The following is a 23,053-nucleotide window of genomic DNA, read 5'->3' on the forward strand; positions in this document are numbered from 1 at the left end:
CCTGCCTGAACCTCAAGGACCTGTCTGCCTGCCTGAACCCGGGGACCTGTCTACCTACCTGAACCCCCCGGACCTGTCTGTCTGCCTGAACCCGGGGACCTGTCTACCTGTCTGAACCCCGGGAGCCTGTCTACCTGAACTCGAACTTCGGGAGCCTGCTCCGCTCTGCCTGCCTGAACTCTAACTACCTGAACCCCAGCTCTACCCTTTAGAGCCATGGCATCCCCATCCTGTCCTCCCTCCAGTACTTCAGTGTCTGCGTCCTGCATTTGGGTCCATCCGGCCCCTCCTGACAGAAAGTGGATTGGGAAAACTAGGTCAGTACTGGACCTCAAGAGAGAGAATTTGTAAAATTTCTAAGGGATGGCTTTTTATAACAGCTTGTTGTTGAGACCCACCAGGTGATCGGCTGTGCTGGATTGGGTGTTGTGCAATGATCCAGAGGTGGTAAGAGAGCTTAAGGTTAAGGAACACTTAGGGAACAGTGATCACAATATGATAGAATTCACATTGCAATTTGAGGGGAAAAAATCCAATGTGTCAGTATTTCAGTGGAGTAAAGGAAATTACAATGGAATGAGAAGGGAACTGGCTGAAGTTGATTGAAAAGGGACATTTGCAGGAAGAACAGCAGAGCAGCAATGGCTAGACTTTCTGCGAAAAATGAGGGAAGTGCAAGACTCCAATATTCCAAAATAAGTTTTCTAAGGGAAGAAGGACTCTACTGTGGCTGACAATGAAGTCAGAACTGAAGTAAAAGCAAAAGAGAGGGCATACAAGGAAGCCAAAGCTAGTGGGAAGACAGAGGATTGGGAAGCTTTTAAAAACTTGCAGAAAGAAACTAAGGTTACTCGGAAGGAAAAGATGAATTATGAGAGGAAGCTGGTGACTAACATCAAAGAAAATACTCCAAGCTTTTTTAAGTATATAAAGGGTAAAAGAGAGTCAAAAGTAGATAGAGGACCAATACAAAATGACACTGGATATATTGTAATGAGAGTTGCAGAGATAGCAGAGGAACTGAATGTGTATTTTGCATCAGTCTTCACAGTGGAAGATGTCTGCAGTATACCAGACATTCAGGAGTGTCAGGGAAGTGAAGTTTGTGCAGTGAAAATTACGACTGAGAAGTTGCTCAGGAAGCTTAATGGTCTGAGGGTGGATAAATCTCCTGGACCTGATGGAATGCACACTTGGGTTCTGAAGGAAGTAGCTGAAGAGATTGCGGAGGCATTAACAATGATCTTTCAAGAATTGATAGATTCTGGCATTGTACCAGATGACTGGAAAATTGCAAATGTTACTCCGCTATTTAAGAAGGGTGGGAGGCAACAGAAAGCAAACTATAGACCTGTTAGTCTCACATCAGTGGTTGGGACATTGTTGGAAAATCCTGCCTGACAAACCTACTGCAATTCTTTGAGGAAATTACAAGCAGGGTAGACGAAGGAGATGCAGTGGATGTGGTGTGCTCGGATTTTCAGAAGGCCTTGACAAGGTGCCACACATGAAGCTGCTTAGCAAGATAAGAGTCCATGGAATTACAGGGAAGTTACTAGCATGGGTGGAGCATTGGCTGATTGGCAGAAAACACAGGGTGGGAATAAAGGGATCCTATTCTGGCTGGCTTCCGGTTCCCAGTCGATTTCCACAGGGGTTGGTGTTGGGACCACTACTTTTTATGATGTATGTCAATGACTTGGACTATGGTATTAATGGATTTGTGGCTAAACTTGCCGCTGATACAAAGATAGATGGAGGAGTGAGTAGTGTTGAAGAAACAGATATCTTGCAGAGAGACTTAGATAGTTTAGGGGAATGGGCAAAGATGTTCAAATTAAATTCAATGTTGGAAAGCGTATGGTCATGCACTTTGATGGAGGAAATAAACAGGCAAATGGTTATTTAGATGGGGAGAGAATTCAAAATGCTGAGATACAAAGGGACTTGGGAGTCCCTGTGCAAGATACCCTAAAAGTTAACCTCCAGGTTGAGTTGGTGGTGCAGAAGGCGAATGCAATGTTGGCATTCATTTCTAGAGGTATAAATGTAAGAGCAGGGATGTGATGTTAAGGCTCTACAAGATGCGAAAGGATTTAGCAGGAGTGGATTGGGACAATTTGTTTTATGGTATTACGTATTCAGGCAACAATAAATATATGTGAGTTAGGCAAGGGTTTTAATAACAAAAAACACGTTTATTAAACACTGAAAACAACCCCCCCCAAAAGTAAACAAACACTAACACAACCGGAAAACAGCTGCTGTGCGGTAGCTTAACAGTTCTTAAAGTGATGCAGCTCTGACAGTTCTTAAAGCGATGTTGCAAAAACAGTTCTTTAAAAGTGGTATGCCAAAAGTTCAAAATGCTCAGTCCATTTAAAAGGAGAGACTTTTTAAGGCGATTTAAATTCTCTTCCCCGTCGTTTTGTTTCGATCCCTGGCGTCGAACTTTCCCACAAAGAATTTTATGAAACAAAACGGCTTAAAGGCACTGACCTTTCCTTCCACACTATTCTCAAATCCTTTCTGGTCATCCCAGGGATTAACACAAGAATAGTCAACGAAATCCTTCCGAATGAGGATTACACAAGGTCAAAACCATTCCACTGTCGAAATTCGATTCTCCTCGATCTTTAACTCCCGAACTTTTATCTTCACTCTCCACTAGCAGTATTGTAAAGAAACTGCTGGCAATGACCTTTTAAACTTTAGGCATTAGATAAAACTTCATCTTTCAACTAAACTGCATCATAACATTAAATCACGCAGTGGCATGAAGTCAGCTTGGCAAATCCAGCCACGAACTGCCCCTCCCCACAGGGTGGGGTCTTCCTTTTATACCCTGTAAAAAAAACCTGTCACATGACCTCTACTGGCGGGAAAATGACGTCACTCCACCATCACAAGACCATTACCTCAAGTCCAGTATAACTTCAACCCCAGTCACATGACAAGGGTACGTAACACCTCCCTCCAAAAAAACATTTTTGGTCTGACAAGAACAAAAATTTTAACAATTACTTACAAGGAAAACAAATGTATAAATTATATAACATACACAATATACAATACCATCACATAACATCTTACAACTCACAATACAGTAGGAGTGTTACAATTGAAAAAAAAACACTCCATAAAAAAAAATTACATTGTACATTCAACATTGAGATAGACAATCAGCAACCACATTATCTTTACCTTTAACGTGAGTTATCACAATATTGTACTCTTGTAACATCAAACTCCAATTTAATAATCTTCTGTTTTTGTTTTTCATCTTACTCAGAAAAACTAATGGATTATGATCAGTGTAAACAATAAGTGGTTTTTGAGTTGTACCAACATATACCTCAAAATATTCTAAAGCTAAAACAAGAGATAACAATTCTTTCTCTATTGTCGAATAATTTCTTTGATGCTTATTAAATTTCTTAGAAAAGTAAGCTACTGGATGATCAACCTCATCACCCTCATTCCTTTGCATTAATACTGCTTCCGCAGCCTCATCACTAGCATCTACAGCTAATGAAAAAGGTTTTTCAAAGTCAGGTGCCTTAAGCACAGGTTGTTGACATATCATTGTTTTCAATTTTTCAAATGCTTCTTGACAAGGCACTGTCCACACAAACTTCACATTCTTCTGCAGAAGGTTAGTTAATGGAAGGGCAACATTAGCAAAATTCTTACAAAATTTCTGATAATATCCTACCATTCCCAAAAATCTTCTGAGAGTTTTTTTCCCCGTTGGAGTGGGAATCTCTAAAATTGCCCGAACTTTTGCCTGAACAGGAGCTACCTTACCTTGACCCACAACATAACCAAGGTAAGTCACAGTAGCATGTCCAAATTCACTCTTAGCTAAATTAATAGTTAAGTTAGCTTTTGAAAGCCTTTCAAACAATTTCTCCACCGCAATAATGTGTGCTTCCCAAGTATCATTTCCTGTCACTAAATCATCAATATAAGCATCAGTATCTTTCAATCCCTGAATCACAGAGTTAATCATCCTCTGGAAAGTACCTGGGGCATTCTTCATCCCAAATGGAAGAACATTATATTCATATAACCCAGATGGAGTTACAAATGCAGAAATCTCTCTACCTCTGTCCGTTAATGGAACACACCAATACCCTTTCAATAAATCAATCTTTGTAAGGAACTTTGCTTTTCCAACTTAATCTACACAATCATCTACTCTAGGAATTGGATATGCATCTGTTTTCGTTACAGCATTCACCTTCCTATAGTCCGTACAAAACCTAATACTACCATCTGGTTTTGGCACCATAACACATGGCGAACTCCAATTCGAGTTAGAATGTCTAATAATATCATTCTCTAACATGTATTCAACTTCTTTCTCAGCAAGTTCACATTTTTCCATGTTCATTCTATATAGATGTTGTTTGATAGGTTTGGCATCTCCAACATCTACATCATGTGAAGCTATAGTCGTCCTTCTCGGAACATCTGGAAACAAATCCTTATATTTAAAAATTAATTATTTCATCTGCTGTTTCTGCTCTAGCGTAAATGTGCTAATTTCTCATCCATATTTTCCAGAATGGTTGAATTTGGTAACCTAACAGAAACAATGTTAGATTTAGAATGAAAGTCAGATGAATCATCTATCATGTTCCTAGTTAAATCAAACTCATTCTCACTAACCACAACAGTCACAGTATCAGATTGTTTCTCAAAATATGGTTTTATCATATTTATATGGCAAAGTTGTGTTGACCTTCTACGATCTGGAGTTTTTATCACGTAATCCACATCATTGATTCTAGACACAATTTCATAAGGACCATGAAATCTAACTTGTAAAGGATTTGTCTGCACTGGGAAAAGAACCAACACCTTATCTCCAGGCTTAAACATCCTCATCCTAGCTTCTTTATCATACCAAGTTTTCATTTTCTCCTGAGCCAACTTTAAATTTTCCTTGGCTAAGCTACAAGCTTTATGTAACCTGTCCTTAAATTTCAAAACATAGTCCAACAAATTAGTGTGTACTTCCTTACTAGTTCTGCAATTTATCAGTATCCCTCTCATTTAAGTAGGTCCTTACTTCAACAGGAATACTTCTTTTAAATTCCTCCATTAAAATCAGCTCTCTCAATGTATCATAGTCCCCATTTACATTTTTAGAAGAAACCCATCTCTCAAAACACATAGCTTTATCATAGGCAAATTCCACATAAGTCTTTTCCACAGACTTCTTCAAACTTCTGAATCTTTCCTTATAAGCTTCTGGGACTAATTCGTATGCTTTGAGAATATGCGTTTTCACAATATCATAATCTAATGCTTGCGCAGCAGTTAAAGCTGTGTAAACTTGTTGTGCTTTACCTTTAATTACACTCTGTAACAACACTGACCATTTATCTCTCGGCCACTCTGACATCCGAGCAATAGTTTCAAAATGTTGAAAATATCTTTCCACTTCTGTTTCACTAAATGGAGGGACCAATTTAATTTCTTGACTAGCAACAAACAGTTTTTTAGAACCAGAAAACTGATTCTCAGACCTTAATTTCTCCATTGCATATTCAAACTCCCTCTGTTTTTGTGCAGCCTCTAATTTACAACGCTCTAACATCATTTGTTCGATTTGCAACTGCATCTCCAGATTACTTATTGGAAACGACTCTAAAACCGAATCATCAAAAACACCCGAATCCACATAGTGAGACGTGATTTTTCTCTGTATAACAGCTTTTGATGTAGTCATCAAAATACCTTTAAGTTGCAATCTACTAGCTATCTCAGACACCTCAGTCTTTTTCGCCTTCGCTAACAACTCCGCGCCTGGTGAAGCCAGAAACTCATCAATATTCATCGTTGCCGAATACCACTCACAAGCCAATCAAACAAAAGAATCGAGTAATCCCCGTTTCCAAAACACCGACTAAAAATTCAACAAGCATTTAAACTCAAACGATCCAATCCGGATGCAGCCCCCATATTTATGTTACGTATTCAGGCAACAATAAATATATGTGAGTTAGGCAAGGGTTTTAATAACAAAAAACACGTTTATTAAACACTGAAAACAAACCCCCCCAAAAGTAAACAAACACTAACACAACCGGAAAACAGCTGCTGTGCGGCAGCTTAACAGTTCTTAAAGCGATGCAGCTCTGACAGTTCTTAAAGCGATGTTGCAAAAACAGTTCTTTAAAAGTGGTATGCCAAAAGTTCAAAATGCTCAGTCCATTTAAAAGGAGAGATGTTTTAAGGCGATTTAAATTCTCTTCCCTGTCGTTTTGTTTCGATCCCTGGCGTCGAACTTTCCCACGAAGAATTTTATGAAACAAAACAGCTTAAAGGCACTGACCTTTCCTTCCACACTATTATCAAATCCTTTCTGGTCATCCCAGGGATTAACACAAGAATAGTCAACGAAATCCTTCCGAATGAGGATTACACAAGGTTGAAACCATTCCACCATCGAAATTCGATTCTCCTCGATCTTTAACTCCCGAACTTTTATCTTCACTCTCCACTAGCAGTATTGTAAAGAAACTGCTGGCAATGACCTTTTAAACTTTAGGCATTAGATAAAACTTCATCTTTCAACTAAACTGCATCATAACATTAAATCACGCAGTGGCATGAAGTCAGCTTGGCAAATCCAGCCACGAACTGCCCCTCCCCACAGGGTGGGGTCTTCCTTTTATACCCTGTAAAAAAAACCTGTCACATGACCTCTACTGGCGGGAAAATAACGTCACTCCACCATCACAAGACCATTACCTCAAGTCCAGTATAACTTCAACCCCAGTCACGTGACAAGGGTATGTAACAATGGGAAGGATGTAATAGAGAAATGGAGGTGGTTTAAAGGTGAAATTTTGAGGGTACAGAATCTTTATGTCCTGTTAGGTTGAAAAGAAAGGTTAGAAGTTTGAGAGAGCCATGGTTTTCAAGGGATATTGGAAACTTGGTTTGGAAAAAGAGAGATATCTACAATAAATATAGGCAGCATGGAGTAAATGAGGTTCTCGAGGAATATAAAGAATTTAAAAGAATCTTAAGAAAGCAATCAGAAAAGCTAAAAGAAGATATGAGGTTGCTTTGGCAAGTAAGGTGAAAATAAATCTGAAGGGTTTCTACAGTTATATTAACAGCAAAAGGATAGTGAGGGATAAAATTGGTCCCTTAGAGAATCAGAGTGGACAGCTATGTGTGGAGCCAAAAGCGATGGGGGAGATTTTGAACATTTTCTTTTCTTCGGTATTCACTAAGGAGAAGGATATTGAATTGTGTAAGGTAAGGGAAACAAGTAGGGAAGTTATGGAAGCTATGACAATTAAAGAGGAGGAAGTATTGGCACTTTTAAGGAATATAAAAGTGGATAAATCTCCGTATCCTGACAGGATATTCCCTAGGACCTTGAGGGAAGTTAGTGTAGAAAAAGCAGAGGCTCTGACAGAAATATTTCAAATGTCATTAAAAACGGGGATGGTGCCAGAGGATTGGCGTATTGCTCAATTGGTTCCATTGTTTAAAAAAGGGTTCTAAGAGTAAACCTAGCAATCATAGGCCTGTCAGTTTGACGTCAGTGATGGGTAAATTAATGGAAAGTATTCTTAGAGATGGTGTATATAATGATCTGGATAGACAGGGTCTGATTAGGAACCGTCAACATGGATTTGTGCGTGGAAGGTCATGTTTGACAAATCCTATTGAATTTTTTCAAGGGGTTACTAGGAAAGTTGATGAGGGTAAAGCAGTGAATGTTGTCTATATGGATTTCAGTAAGGCCCTTGACAGGGATCCACATGGAAGGTTAGTTAGGAAGGTTCAATCGTTAGGTATTAATATTGAAGTAGTAAAATGGATTCAACAGTGGCTGAATGGGAGATGCCAGAGTTTGCCAGATTGGAGGCCGGTGACCAGTGGTATGCCTCAGGGATCTGTACTGGGTCCAATGTTGTTTGTCATATACATTAATGATCTGGATGATGGGGTGGTAAATTGGATTAGTAAGTATGCAGATGATACTAAGATAGGTGGCGTTGTGGATAATGAAGTAGGTTTTCAAAGCTTGCAGAGAGATTTAGGCCTGTTAGAAGAGTGGGCTGAAAGATGGCAGATAGTGATAAATCGCGCAAATTGTTAGCTAACCAATTGAAGACTGCTTCGGTTAAACGTCAAATTATTAAGATCCGTAAACAGAATGGTGAATTGACAGTTAATCATGATGAGATAAACAAATCTTTTCAAAGATTTTTATACTTCTCTGAATCACTCTGAATTTCCTCATGAACTCAATATCATGCATGATTTTTAGGTAAATTTAAATTTCCAAGATTATCAGCTGAAGAACATTTAATATTAGAAACCTCTATTACGGATGCAGAGATTAAAGGTGTTATTTCCTCAATGAATTCCGGAAAAGCACCAGGTCCAGATGGGTATACAGTGGAATTTTTCAAGTCTTTCTCCACTACTCTATCTCCTTGGTTATGTAGGGTTTTTGAAGAAGCAATTAGATTAGGTAAATTACCACAATCTTTTTATAGTGCTTCTATTTCTTTAATATTGAAAAAAGATAAAGACCCTACTGACTGTGCATCCTATAGACCGATATCCTGTTGAATGTAGATTCCAAGATCTTTTCCAAGTTATTGGCGACCATGCTGGAGAAGGTATTACCTCAAATTATTTCGGAAGATCAAACTGGTTTTATTGAAAACCGCTATTCTTTTTTCTATATTAGGAGATTAATGAATATTGTTTATACTCCTTCACGTAACACCTCAGAATGTGTTATTTCATTAGATGCAGAGAAAGCATTTGATAGAGTTGAATGGCCATATTTATTTACTGTGCTTGAGAAGTTTAACTTTAGTCTGACATTTATATCCTGGATTAAATTGATATATTATACTCCAGTTGCCTTGGTTTTTACTAACAATCAAAGATCTCCCTTTTTTTGTTTATTTCGGGGTACCAGGCAAGGCTGCTCTCTTAGTCCATTATTATTTGATATTGCTGTGGAACCTTTGGCAATTGCTATTAGAGAATCACCTAATATTTTTGGTATTACTTGCGGGATGAATATACATAAGTTATCATTATATGCAGACGACTTGTTATTATACATTTCTGATCCTGAGAAATCCATTCCTGCAGTTATATCATTGTTAGCTCAATTTAGTAATTTTTCTGGGTATAAATTGGATCTTAATAAGAGTGAAATTTTCCCCCTAAATAGGCAGGTTCCAATTTATGGAAATTTACCTTCTAAATTAGTTAATGATTATTTTATATACTTAGGGATTAAAATCACAAAAAAAGGATTTATTTAAGGTTAATTTTTTACCCTTAATTGATCAGATTAAATGTCTGTTTACTAATTGGTCACCATTGTCTTTATCATTGATAGGTCAAATTAATGTTATTAAGATGATTATTTTACCTATGTTTTTATATATATTTCAAGCGGTACCAATTTTTATTCCAAAATCCTTTTTTGATAATGTTGATTCCAAAATTTCTTCATGTATATGGCAGAATAAAAATCCTAGGTTAGGTAAAAAAATATTTACAGAAGTCAAAAAAGGAAGGTGGATTGGCATTGCCAAATTTTAGATTTTATTACTCGGCAATTAATATTCGATATTTGAAATGTTGGTTGGGGATTTAGATTTATTTCCTAGCCCTCATTGGGTAAATCTGGAAATTAAATCTGTACAAGGATTTTCAATGGGTTCTATCTTAGGGATTCACTTCCTTTTGCTCTTTCTAAATTACATAAACAAATTGACAATCCGATAGTTAAACACACTTTACGTATATGGTTTCAATTCCAGAATTTTTTTGGGTTGAATCAATTTGTTTTAGCAATTCCTATTGTATCCAATTTCTTTTTTCATCCCTCTACTATAGACCAAGCTTATTTACTTTGGAAGACTAAAGGTATACTACGATTTTCAGATTTATTTTTGGATAATTGCTTCATGTCTTTTGAACAATTATCTAATAAATATAATTTGCCCAGATCTCATTTTTTTTTAGATATTTACAGATTACGAACTTTTTAAACACTGTACTTTCTACCTTTCCAAATCTAGATTCTATGGGTATTTTGGAGAAATTGTTAGTATTAAATCCTTTTCAGAAAGGTATAATATCAAATGCTTACAATATAATTATGAAAATGCGTTCAAAGGCCTTTTATAAGATTAAGAATGATTGGGAAAGAGAACTTAACTTTACTATCCCTATTGAGAATTGGGATAAAATTCTTCAACTAGTTAATTCATCCTCTGTATGTTCTAAACATTTGTTGATACAGTTTAAAGTTGTGCTCAGGGCTCATATGTCCAAGGATAAATTAGCTCATTTTTATTCCCACATAAATCCTATATGTGACAGATATCAATTCTGAGATAGCTTCTCTAACTCATATGTTTTGGTCATGTCTGTCCTTGGGAAAATATTGTGAAGACATTTTTGATATTATTTCCACAGTATTGAATATTGATTTACAACCTCATACTATTACTGCAATTTTTGGTTTACCAATGATGGAGTCAATTTATTTATCTCTCTCTGCTTGTCGGATGATTGCATTTCTTACATTAATGGCCAAAAGATCAATTTTGTTAAATTGGAAATAAATTAATCTCCCTACCACATTTCATTGGTTTTCTCAAACTATGTTATGTTTAAATTTGGAAAAAAATATAAGTGTCATATATGACCCTTCTATTAAATTTGAAAAGACTTGGAGGCCATTTATTCAATATTTTCACATGATGTAATTTGACCCTGTTCCAATCCTATTTTTTTCTGGTTCTGATTTTATATATGTAGAGAGGATCAGTGTTGGGGACACTGGTGATTTTTTGTCTTTTCTTCGACACTATAATCAGCCCATGTTTTTTTTTCTCTTTTCTTTTTTTTCTACTAGTTAGTGCTTAGTTTGTTAGGTTAGTTCTTGTTTTTTGGGGGTAATAATATTTTTTTTCTCTTTTTCTTCTTTTTTTATATTGATATACCTGTTTTTTTCTTTGTCTTGTCTATATTATATTTGTATCTTGTATGATTTGGGAAGACTTAACTACATTGTACTTATTGCTTATGTATCCTTTTGTGCTCATTTTAGATTTTGTAATTCTGTAATCCCAATAACTATGTATCAATCTTACTATGTTGATATTAATAAAAAGATTGAAAAAAAAGAAAGAAAGATGGCAGATGGAGTTTAATGCTGACAAGTGTGAGGTGCTACATTTTGGTAGGAATAATCCAAATAGGACATACATGGTAAATGGTAGGGCATTGAAGAATGCAGTAGAACAGAGTGATCTAGGAATAATGGTGCATAGTTCCCTGAAGGTGGAATCTCATGTGGATAGGGTGGTGAAGAAAGCTTTTGGTATGCTGGCCTTTATAAATCAGAGCATTGAGTATAGGAGTTGGGATGTAATGTTAAAATTGTACAAGGCATTGGTAAGGCCGAATTTGGAGTATTGTGTACAGTTCTGGTCACTGAATTATAGGAAAGATGTCAAAAAAATAGAGAGAGTATAGAGAAGATTTACTAGAATGTTACCTGGATTTCAGAACCTAAGTTACAGGGAAAGGCTGAACAAGTTAGGTCTTTATTCTTTGGAGCATAGAAGGTTGAGGGGGGAATTGATAGAGGTATTTAAAATTATGAGGGGGATAGATAGAGTTGACATGGATAGGCTTTTTCCATTGAGAGTAGGGGAGATTCAAACAAGAGGACATGAGTTGAGAGTGGGGGGTAAAAGTTTAGGGGTAACATGAGGGGGAATTTCTTTACTCAGAGAGTGGTAGCTGTGTGGAACAAGCTTCCAGTAGAAGTGGTAGAGGCAGGTTCGGTATTGTCATTTAAAGTAAAATTGGATAGGTATATGGACAGGAAAGGAATGGAGGGTTATGGGCTGAGTGCAGGTTGGTGGGACTAGGTGAGAGTAAGTGTTCGGCATGGACTAGAAGGGCTGAGATGGCCTGTTTCTGTGCTGTGATTGTTATATGGTTATAAGGTACTCATGAGACCACATTTGGAGTATTGTGTGCAGTTTTGGGCTTCTTATTTTAGAAAGGATATACTGACGTTGGAGAGGGTTCAGAGAAGATTCACAAGAATGATTCCAGGAATGAAAGGGTTACCATATGAGGAACGTCTGGTAGCTCTTGGGCTGTATTCCCTGGAGTTCAGGAGAATGACGGGGGGGATCTCATAGAAACATTCCAAATATTAAAAGGCCTGAACATGGATATGGCAAAGTTATTTCCCTTGTTAAGGGATTCTAGGACAAGAGGGCACGACGTCAGGATTGAAGGATGTCCATTTAGAACTGAGATGTGGAGAAATTACTTTAGTCACCGGGCGGTAAATCTGTGGAATTTGTTGCCACGAATTTGTGGAGCAAGTCATTGGGTGTATTTAAGGCAGAGATAGATAGGTTCTTGATTAGCCAGGGCATCAAGGGGTATGGGGAGTGGGGATGACTGGAAGAATTGGATCAGCCCATGATTGAATGGCGGAGCAGACTTGATGGGCTGAAATTTCTGCTCCTCTATCTTAAGGTCTAATCTACAAATGTCATCATGCTTCTGGTGCTAAGATATCATGCCCACACCCTACTAACCAACCGTGCATCTTTGGAAAGTGGGAAGAAACTGAGGCAACTTCAGGAAACTCACTGTCACGGAGAGGATGTATAAACTCTTTACAGACAGCAGCAGGAATTGATCCCCTATCTTACACATAAGATGGTGGCGTAGTGGCAGCAGCGCCGGACTTCGGAGCAAAGGCTCCTGAGTTCGAATCCAGCCGGCTTCCTTGTACGCTTTCCATCCGTGCTGGGTTGAGCGTCGAGCTAGCAACTTGGCCTCGTAAAAAGAAGAAAGCCTGCTAAAAAAAGAGCCGTCGTGACAGCGTCCTGATCACTCCACTCGGAGTTAAGGGCTTTTTTTTCTTCTTACACATGGCACTGCAAAGCGAATGTGCTGTTACGCTACCAAGCCACCCAGGCCTCAATATTGTTTATCTGACACCTCTTATAGTCAAAAAGAAAGGGGGATAAAAGGTCTTACCTTAACACTACCTTCCCTCCTCACCAAAGCCCATGCTCATTAAAACCTGACTTTTAAACTCAAGGAGCAGTTTGACTCTTTCAACATTAGAAAGTTTTTGACAACAACAGGCCATTCGGCCCAACAAAGCTTGCCAAGTTTCTATTCACATGGTACGTTGAAATAACTATTGAGTTTAGATTTAAAAGTCTCTCAACTATACAACTTGTCCACATGTCCACAACTCACTCTGTATACAAATGTTTCCTGTTGTTAGTCTGAAATCTCCCTTGAACCAATCTCCAGCTATGGCCCTGCATCCTCATTGATGGATTAATTTTGAAGTAGCAGCTGGCATCCACCGTACTTATTTATACCCTTGATGATTTTGAGCCCTTCAGTCATGTCACCTCTCATTCTACATCTACTAAGGCTAAAAAGATTTAATTCTCTCAGTCTTTCTTCACAGCTCATACCCTGCAGACCTGGAATGAGTCTCGTCACCCTTCTTTGAACTCACTCAGTGTCTTAGAACATAGAACATAGAATAGTACAGCACATTACAGGCCCTTCAGCCCACAATGTTGTGCCGACCCTCAAAACCTGCCTCACATATATCCCCACACCTTAAATTCCTCCATATACCTGTCTAGTAGTCTCTTAAACTTCACTAGTGTGTCTGCCTCCACCACTGACTCAGGCAGTGCATTCCACGCACCAACCACTCTCTGAGTAAAAAACCTTCCTCTAATATCCCCCTTGAACTTCCCTCCCCTTAACTTAAAGCCATGTCCTCTTGTACTGAGCAGTGGTGCCCTGGGGAAGAGGCGCTGGCTGTCCACTCTGTCTATTCCTCTTAATATCTTGTACACCTCTATCATGTCTCCTCTCATCCTCCTTCTCTCCAAAGAGTAAAGCCCTAGCTCCCTTAATCTCTGATCATAATCCATACTCCCTAAACCAGGCAGCATCCTGGTAAATCTCCTCTGTACCCTTTCAAATGCTTCCACATCCTTCCTATAGTGAGGCGACCAGAACTGTACACAGTACTCCAAGTGTGGCCTAACTAGAGTTTTAAGAGGAATAGACAGAGTGGACAGCCAGCGCCTCTTCCCCAGGGCACCACTGCTCAGTACAAGAGGACATGGCTTTAAGGTAAGGGGAGGGAAGTTCAAGGGGGATACTAGAGGAAGGTTTTTCACTCAGAGAGTGGTTGATGCGTGGAATGCACTGTCTGAGTCAGTGGTGGAGGCAGATACACTAATGAAGTTTAAGAGACTACTAGACAGGTATATGGAGGAATTTAAGGTGGGGGGTTATATGGGAGACAGGGTTTGAAGGTCGCAACAACATTTTGGGCCGAAGGGCCTGTAATGTGCAGTACTATTCTATGTTCTATGTTATCAACCCACCCCCCCTTAATTTTGTATCATCTGCAAACTTTACTAGTTTATTTGTTATGTCCTTATCCAAATTATTAATGTAAATTAAAAACAGCAGGGGCCCCAGAACTGATCCCTGCAGAACCCCACTTTTAACATCTTCATAACTCATTTTTTCTGTTTTTGAGCCAATTCTGCACCCATTGACCAGGTCAATGTCCTCAACTTGTCCTCGTGCAGTTCCATAATTTTGATGATAAGCAAAGAGTGATGGAGGCTTCAAGACACCACAGGACTGATGTCCAGGCTTTAATATATGAGGGATCCAGGCTTATGTTTTTTCAAGATTCTTCAGCAGCTGTTATTCGGAAGTGCAAGGAATTCGACCAGGTAAAGAAGCAGCTGAGAGAATCCGGAATCCACTACCTTATGCTATATCCAGCGGCACTGAAAATCACCTACAACGGGACCACCAAGATATTCCTTCTCCTGACAAAGCTAAAACTTTTGTGGACATGTTGGACTAAAGAATGTATACAGTATATTGTGTAGCCCTGGTTATGGATGATAAAATGCTCAATGGTTGCTTTATTTTACCATTTCATTACTCGACAGTAAGATATCTTATAGGATGGGTAACGTGTTTGTTTTGATTAATACAGTTTCATTATTTGTTTAAATTAACAGTGCTTCTCCAGCCTGAAGGAGTTTAAACATGATGGTAACAAATTAGTGGATTGATAAATTATGCCCTGTTTTCATTTTTGACTATGTTAAATGCCGTATTTGCAGTGGGGCACAAAATGGGGTGCTAGAAGGTTCAGACATCCCCTTTAGGTGTGGGGTAAGTCCTCTTGTTCAGCGTTGTTGCCGCTTTCTTTTTTTGTGTGTTTTTTTAATTTACTTATTGCTGCTCAGTTGATCTTAAGTTGGCTTTCTTCCCCTCCGGAGTCACATGATTGTTATAAAGGGTTATGGCCAGTAATACATTAAAATTGTGCACTTGGAACATTAAGGGGAGTCATTCACCAATCAAGAGAAAGAAAATCCTCCTAAACCTGAAAAAGGAAAGGTTTGGATATAGTCTTATTGCAGGAGACACATTGAAATGATAAAGAACATCTAAAACTTCAATAGAGTGGATTTGATCAAGTCTATTTTTCATCTTTTAATACTAGGAGTATGGGGGTAGCCATTTTAATTAGGAAGAACTTACCTTTTAAGTTAATAGACTGCATTAAGGATAAGTATGGGAGATTTGTGATTGTTAAGGCTTCAATATATGGAGAGGAAAATGATATTCTCAATGTTTATTGGCCTCCAGCTCATCCTCTCAAATTCCTAACAGATGCTTTTTAAAAACTTACAAGCTTTTCAATACAAAACATTATTGTAGGTGGGGATTTTAATTGACTCATGGACCCATTGATGGACAGAGTGCCTAGTGGTCCCCCATTACTCTCCTCACAGCCCAAACAAATCATGGGCTTGAGAACTAGGACTTGTGGATGTCTGGAGGTTGTTACATCCCTCAAACAAAGATTTCACATTTTTTTCTAATCTACAGAAGTGTTACACCAGAATAGACATTTTTCTAACCCCCAAAACGCTCCTAGATTTAGTTGTATCCTGTACAATTGGAAATATCGCTATTTCTGTCTGTGCAGCAGTATATTTAAATATTAAGCCCAAAGAAAATTCAGCATGATCTAAACATTGGAGGCTGAATCCTTTTATTCTAAAAGATAGTATATTTATAGACTACTTCCGAATTCAAAACTTTCCTATCTATTAATTCCAAATCAGCTGGTAGACCTGGGAAACCGCTAAGGCCTATGCAAAGGGATTAATTATCTCCTACCTGCTAGTAAGAAGCGTCAAGCTGCAGAATAATGTAATAATGTAATAATGGACAACCTAGGATGGAGCCCCTTTTCAGGAATTTAGATCTCCTGGGCATTTCTTCCAAACAAGAGTCCCTCCTTAATGCTCCGTTATCCATGAGATACAGGAAGCTGTGAGACAGCTCCAAAGTGGGAAGGCCCCTGGTCTTGATAAACTCACTAGTGAATTCTATAAGGAGTTCACAGGGTTATTATTAGAGCCTATGCTAAACATGTTCAATCATGCATTTAACAGTGGTCTCCTCCGATCATCATTGAGAGAAGCTAATATCTCCCTAATTCTTAAAAAAGGAAAGAGCCCTGGATTGAGCCTCCTACAGGCCTATTTCATTGTTAAATGTTGACTTTAAAATCTTAACTAAAACCTTAGTGTTGCAATTAGAAACTGTGTTACCTTTTATCATAAAAGAGGATCAAACGGGTTTTGTAAAAGGCCGTAGATCATCTAACATATCAGAAGATTACTTAATGTGATCCAGGCATGTCAACAACAGGCAGTGGACTGCTTGGTGGTTTCCTTAGATGCAGAAAAGGCATTTGATCATGTCAAATGGCCAATCCATTTTTCACTTTAGAGCTATTTGGTTTGAGCAATAATTTTATTAAGTGGGTGAAGGTTCTTTATAATGACCCTTTCGGCTGCGATTCTCACTAATGGTATTAAGTTGGATAGTTTTAGTATTCTGAGGGATAGCTGGCAGGGCTGCCCTTTATCACCACTACTTTTCACACGAGTGGTCGAGTCATTGGCTGAGTCTGTTCCGCGAGACCCCAAAATATCTGCTCCAGACATAGGACTAAAGTCACATAAAATTACATTGTATGCAGATGATGTTCTCATTTTCTTATCAAACCCTGCTATATCGGTGTACCACCTTGTACAATGCATCAATTCATTTAGCGCTTTTTCGGGTTATACAATCAACTTTACTGAATCAAAGGCTATTCCTCTTGGGAATCTGCAGCAGTACCTGACACTCAGGGTGTTTTCCCCTTTAAATGGTCGCAGACAGGTTTTGTTCACTTAGGCATATTTGTCACACCTAAGTTTGATCAATTGTTCAAAGCTAACTTTACATAGTTATTTGACAAAATCAAAGGATCTTGAGCAATGGAGCACTCTTCCCATTTCTTAGCTTGGTCGAATATCCTTGCTCAAAATGAACGTTCTTCCTCATCTGCTCTACCCAATATGAATGATTCCAGCCATTTTTACCCAACAAATACTTTTTTAAAAATGGCTTGTTTGTTTCTTACATCTGGAACAAAAAAAAGACCTTGTATTAAAATGACTAAGTTACAACTTCCCAGTAGTCTAGGGTGTCTGGATTTTCCAGACATCAAGAAATATCAATTAAGTTCCTTTTTATCTTATGTGGTTGACTGGGTTTGCAGGGACCCTCCTCAATTTGGCCAGCCATTGAAGCTTCACAAGCAAAATGCTCTCTTACTAACTTGCTTTTCCTCAACAAGATGAAGCTAGTTAAGGAATATTGTTGCAGTCCAATAACAATTAACGCAGTCAGGGCTTGGAGGACGGTGCAACAAATTGAGGGCAACGCAGCGAAAATATCACCTTCACTCAAATAACTGGCAGTCCAGATTTTCAGCCTGGCATAATGGATTCTGGATTTAAACTTTGGATTTCTAAGGGTATTTTCCATCTTGGAGATTTATTTGATGAAGGAATGATGATGTCTTTTAGTCAAATAGTACAGAAATTTAACATACCCAACAAGGATCTTTTTCATTTCTTTCAGATAATCATTGTTAACTGATTTCTGACATAGAAAAGAGGGTGTTTTGTTCTAAGGGTGAAGTCTCCATTAGTACTTTCTGCAGCATCCTGAGGGAATGTTCTTGTGGAGAGGATGAGCAGCTGGGAAGGGTCTGGGAGGAAGAGCTGGGAGTAGAAATTACAGCTGAAACATGGGAAGACATCTGTGATAATGCAAAGAAGATTTCAGTTTGTAATAGAACTAAAGCATTCCAACTCAAAATTCTGCATAGAGCCCATCTGACTCCAGATCGTCCCTCGAAATGTAAGACGGGGGTTTCTCCAATCTGTTCTAAATGTAGAGTAAATACTGGAACTTCCACCCACTGTTTTTGGACTTGTCCCAAATTTCAGGCATACTGGAGTGATATTTTGGGTAAAATGGAAAAGATTCTGAAGATGGAGCTTGAACTGGACCCAGTGCCTTTTCTCTTCAGCTTACCCAGCAGTTGCATTATTTTAAACTTTTTAACATACTGACTTTTTGTGTGAGGAAGAACATTTTACTTTGTTAGATATCCGATAAGGCCCCTGGACTTTTTGGTTGGTGTAAATTAATCATGGAATACATTCCTTTGGACTTTTTGACATGTATGGTACACTCAAAAACAAATAGTTTTCATAAAACATGGCAACCTTTTCTGCAGTATATAGATGTAAACCTGTCTGTTATACTAATAAGGGCTTTTGTATAGAATGTTGTAGCGCTGTCTTTATTTTGATGGAAGTGTTCTGATAGCTGATATCTGTGAGGGGAAGAAATGTAAATGTAAATGTATCTGCAAATTGAAAGTTTTGTTATGCTGAGCAAAAAAAAAATAACATTTTAAAAAAAGAGCCTATCATTTCAGCCTCCACCACCGTTGCTGGCAGCCCATTCCACGCACTCACCACTCTGCATAAAATACTTACCCCTGACATCTCCCCTGTACCTATTTCCAAGCCCCTTAAAACTATGCCCTCGTGTGCTAGTCCTCTCAGCTCTGGGGAAAAGCCTCTGACTATCCACATGATCAATGCCTCTCATTACCTTATACACCTCTGTCAGGTCACCTCTCATCCTCCGTCACTCCAAGGAGGGTTCACTCAACCTATTCTCATAAGGCACGCTCCCCAATCCAGGCAACATCCTTGTAAATCTCCTCTGCACCCTTTCTACATGTCCTTCCTGTAGTGAGGCAACCAGAATTGAGCATTGTACTCCAAGTGGGGTCTGACCAGGGTCCTATATAGCTACAACATTACCTCTCGACTCTTAATCTCAATCCCACAATTGATGAAGGCCAATGCACCATATGCCTTCTTAACCACAGAGTCAACTTGCGTAATAGCTTTGAGTGTCCTATGGACTCAGACCCCAAGATCCTTCTGATCCTCCACACTGTGTCTTAATATAGCATTAGTCTTACCATCAATGCTATATTCTGTCATCATATTTAACCTACCAAGATGAACCACCTTACACTTATCTGGGTTGAACTCCATCTGCCGCTTCTCATCCCAGTTTTGCATCCTATCAATGTCCCATTGTGACCTCTGACAACCCTCCACACTATCTACAACACCCCCAACCTTTGTGTCATCGGCAAATTTACTAACCCATCCCTCCACTTCCTCATCCAGTCATTTATGAAAATCACAAAGAGTAAGGGTCCCAGAACAGATCCCTGAGGCACACCACTGGTCACCGGCCTCCATGCAGAATATAACCCGTCTACAACCACTCTTTGCCTTCTGTGGGCAAGCCAATTCTGGATCCACAAAGCAATGTCCCCTTGGATTCCATGCCTCCTTACTTTCTCAATAAGCTTTGCATGGGGTACCTTCTCAAATGCCTTGCTAAATATAACCTGTATTAAAAAAGTGAGGTAATGTTCATAGGTTCAATGTCCATTTAGGAATCAGATGGCAGAAGGGAAGAAGCCGTTCCTGAATCACTGAGTGTGTGCCTTCAGGCTTCTGTACTGTATCTCCTACCTGATGGTAACAGTGAGAAAAGGGTGTGCCCTGGGTGCTGGAGGTCCTTAATAATGGACACTGCCTTTCTGAGACACTGTTCCCTGAAGAAGATGTCTTGGCTACTTTGTAGGCTAGTACCCAAGATGGAGCCGACTAAATTTACAACCCTCTGCAGCTTCTTTTGGTCCTGTGCAGTAGCCCCCCCCCCCCCCCACCATTGCAGACAGTGATGCAGCCTGTCAGAATGCTCTCCACAGTACATCTACAAAAGTTTTTGAGTGTTTTTGTTGACATGTCAAATCTCTTCAAACTCCGAAGGAAGTACAGTCGCTGTCTTGCCTTCTTTATAACTACATTGATATGTTGGGATCAGGTTAGGTCCTCAGAGATCTTGACACCCAGGAGCTTGAAACTGCTCACTCTCTCCCCCTCTATGAGGATTGGTATGTCTTCCTTCGTCTTACCCTTCCTGAAGTCCACAATTGGCTCTTTTGTCTTACTGACAGTGAGTCACGGTTGTTGCTATGACACCACTCCACTATAGTTGGTATATCTCACTCCTGTGCACCCTCTTGTCTCATACATGACACCATATATGTTGTATAAGTAAGAGGGGTAGGCGTAATAAGCTGTAGCTTATCACGGTCTTTTAAAGAATATCTATGTTTTTTGTTGTAATTTTTTCCTATGAAATCATCATTGTAAATGAGGCTTTTTGCTGTATTTGTACTGACCGAAATGAATTAATTTCATTCATTCATTCATACTTTATTTATGTTTCTATTTTACCTACAATACACGTTAAACTTACTGGTCTATATTTTCCGTGTTCAGTGCGGTCACTCTTCTTATATTCTGGGACATTAGCCCATTTCCAGTCCTTAGGGATTTCACCAGTCTTCACTGACTTTTGAAAGATACATGTTAAGGGTTTGTATATGTAATCACAGACCTCTTTAAGTACCCTTGGATATATGTTGTCTGGCCCTAGAGATTTATTAACTTTTAGCCTTTTCAGCTGAGGGAGGACCTCACTTTCTAAGATCTCTCAGTCATTTAAAACAAGCTTATATGCCTGGTTCTGGTGACGTCCTCGTCCAGAATGGCAGCCTAAAATAATAGCTCCTCCAGAAAATTGCCCCGTTAATCCACCAAATACAAGATTTCTCGAAAATATCTGAACTGGTAAGGGGGGGGGGGGGGGCAAGAATAGGGGAAAAGGAATGGAGACAAAAGAAGCATCACTGCGGAGCCTGTGGATGAGACAGGTGCAACAAGCGGCTCTCCTACACATGCGCATGGTGTCCGAGGCTGACACTGGGTCTCATTCTGACAAAACAGCAAATTTAATAAAAATTCTGGAAGAGATACGGGAATTCCAGAAAGACATAAAACAGCAACTGATTGATATCAAGTCAGAGCTCACCAACGTTAATAAAAAAATAGCGGTGGCAGAGACACGAATTGAAAAGGTGGAAGATCACGTTCAAAATGTGGAACAGGCGCTAAGTAAGATGATAAAAGTGTTAAATCAACAAGAAAATAAACTACTCGACCAAGAAGGAAGGTCATGATGGAAGAATATCAGGATATATAATGTTCCCGAAGGAGCAGAGGGGTTATCTATGGTGGAGTTTGTAGAAAAGTTATTACGGGATATGCTGGAGATTCCTTCGACTACGAAACTTGACATTGAGAGAGCACACTGCACGCTCGTCCCGAGGCCTTCTGGAGACAGGGAAGACAAGCCTCGGTCAATAGTAATCAGGTTCCTTCGGTACAAAACCAAATCAGAGATTCTATGCAAGGCCTGGGGAAAGAAGAAGGTATTTTTGAACGGGAAATTGATATATTTTGATCAAGATTACCCCCCAGTGATCTTGCAGAAACAAGGAATATTCTGAAGTGAAGCAAATATTAAAGCAAAGAAAGATTAGCTTCCAGACTCCTTACCCTGCTGAACTTCGAGTGTTTTATGAAGATGGGACATAACTGTATCAGACAGTGGAACAGGCGACTGCAGGCATGAAGGCCAGAGGATTGCCCGTCAGCGTGGTCAAACCGAGGGAAAGCCTGGCTGAGCAGCTATCCCACTCTGCTTGGGAAATAGTGTGAGAATTGAGAAATCGGGACGGGAGGAGGACGAGAGAAATATATCAGGAAGAGACTGTGAGTTTTCCAAAGACAGTCCTCACCCCCTCCAGAAGAGCCATAATGTCTGACTAATTTCAAAAGTGTTGATAAGCTAAACAGAAGCAAAAATAGACAGTGCTATACTTATCTCAAGAAATACATATTACAATGTGGATTTTATATTACTCAATTATTTTATTTTTTATTCATTCATTCACTCCTTTTTCCCCAACTTAAATGAGGATATATACATGGGAGGAATGCACAGGGAACACTTTTCTGTGTAATGGACATAGATTTTTTTCACTTCTTTTAGGGGTACTGCAATGGGGGCCCCTCAACTCACAGGAAGGAGAGGCTATCCCCCACGGCTAGCCATTTCCTTTGGCTCAACACAAGGCAATCTAGAGACATCAGCCTTGGAATCACACCTTCATTACCTTTCTTTTTATTCACGTTTCCTGGTTCTTATTTGTTCAGGGAGTAGATTGATTAAGTTTTATTCTGCTAATTTCAATGAGATACTGACATAAATATACATGGCTAAGGACAAAGTAAAATTCATTTCTTTTAATGTCAATGGGCTGTTAAATCCAATCAAATGCAGTAAAATTCTATCCAAAATGAAGAAAGAACAAGCCGATGTAATATATTTACAGGAAACTCACTTAAGTGATAATGAGCATGGAAAACTGAAGAGAATGGGCTTCACTAATTTTGTTTTTCTCCATTTAAATCAGGACACAGGAGAGGAATCTTAGAGTTTCTTCCAGAAAATTACTAATATTGTGGTAACGGAAACAGAAGGTCTCTTGATATGTAGGAGA

This window comes from Hemitrygon akajei, chromosome 4 (genome assembly GCF_048418815.1).
Source record: "Hemitrygon akajei chromosome 4, sHemAka1.3, whole genome shotgun sequence".
NCBI classification, from domain to species: Eukaryota; Metazoa; Chordata; class Chondrichthyes; order Myliobatiformes; family Dasyatidae; genus Hemitrygon; species Hemitrygon akajei.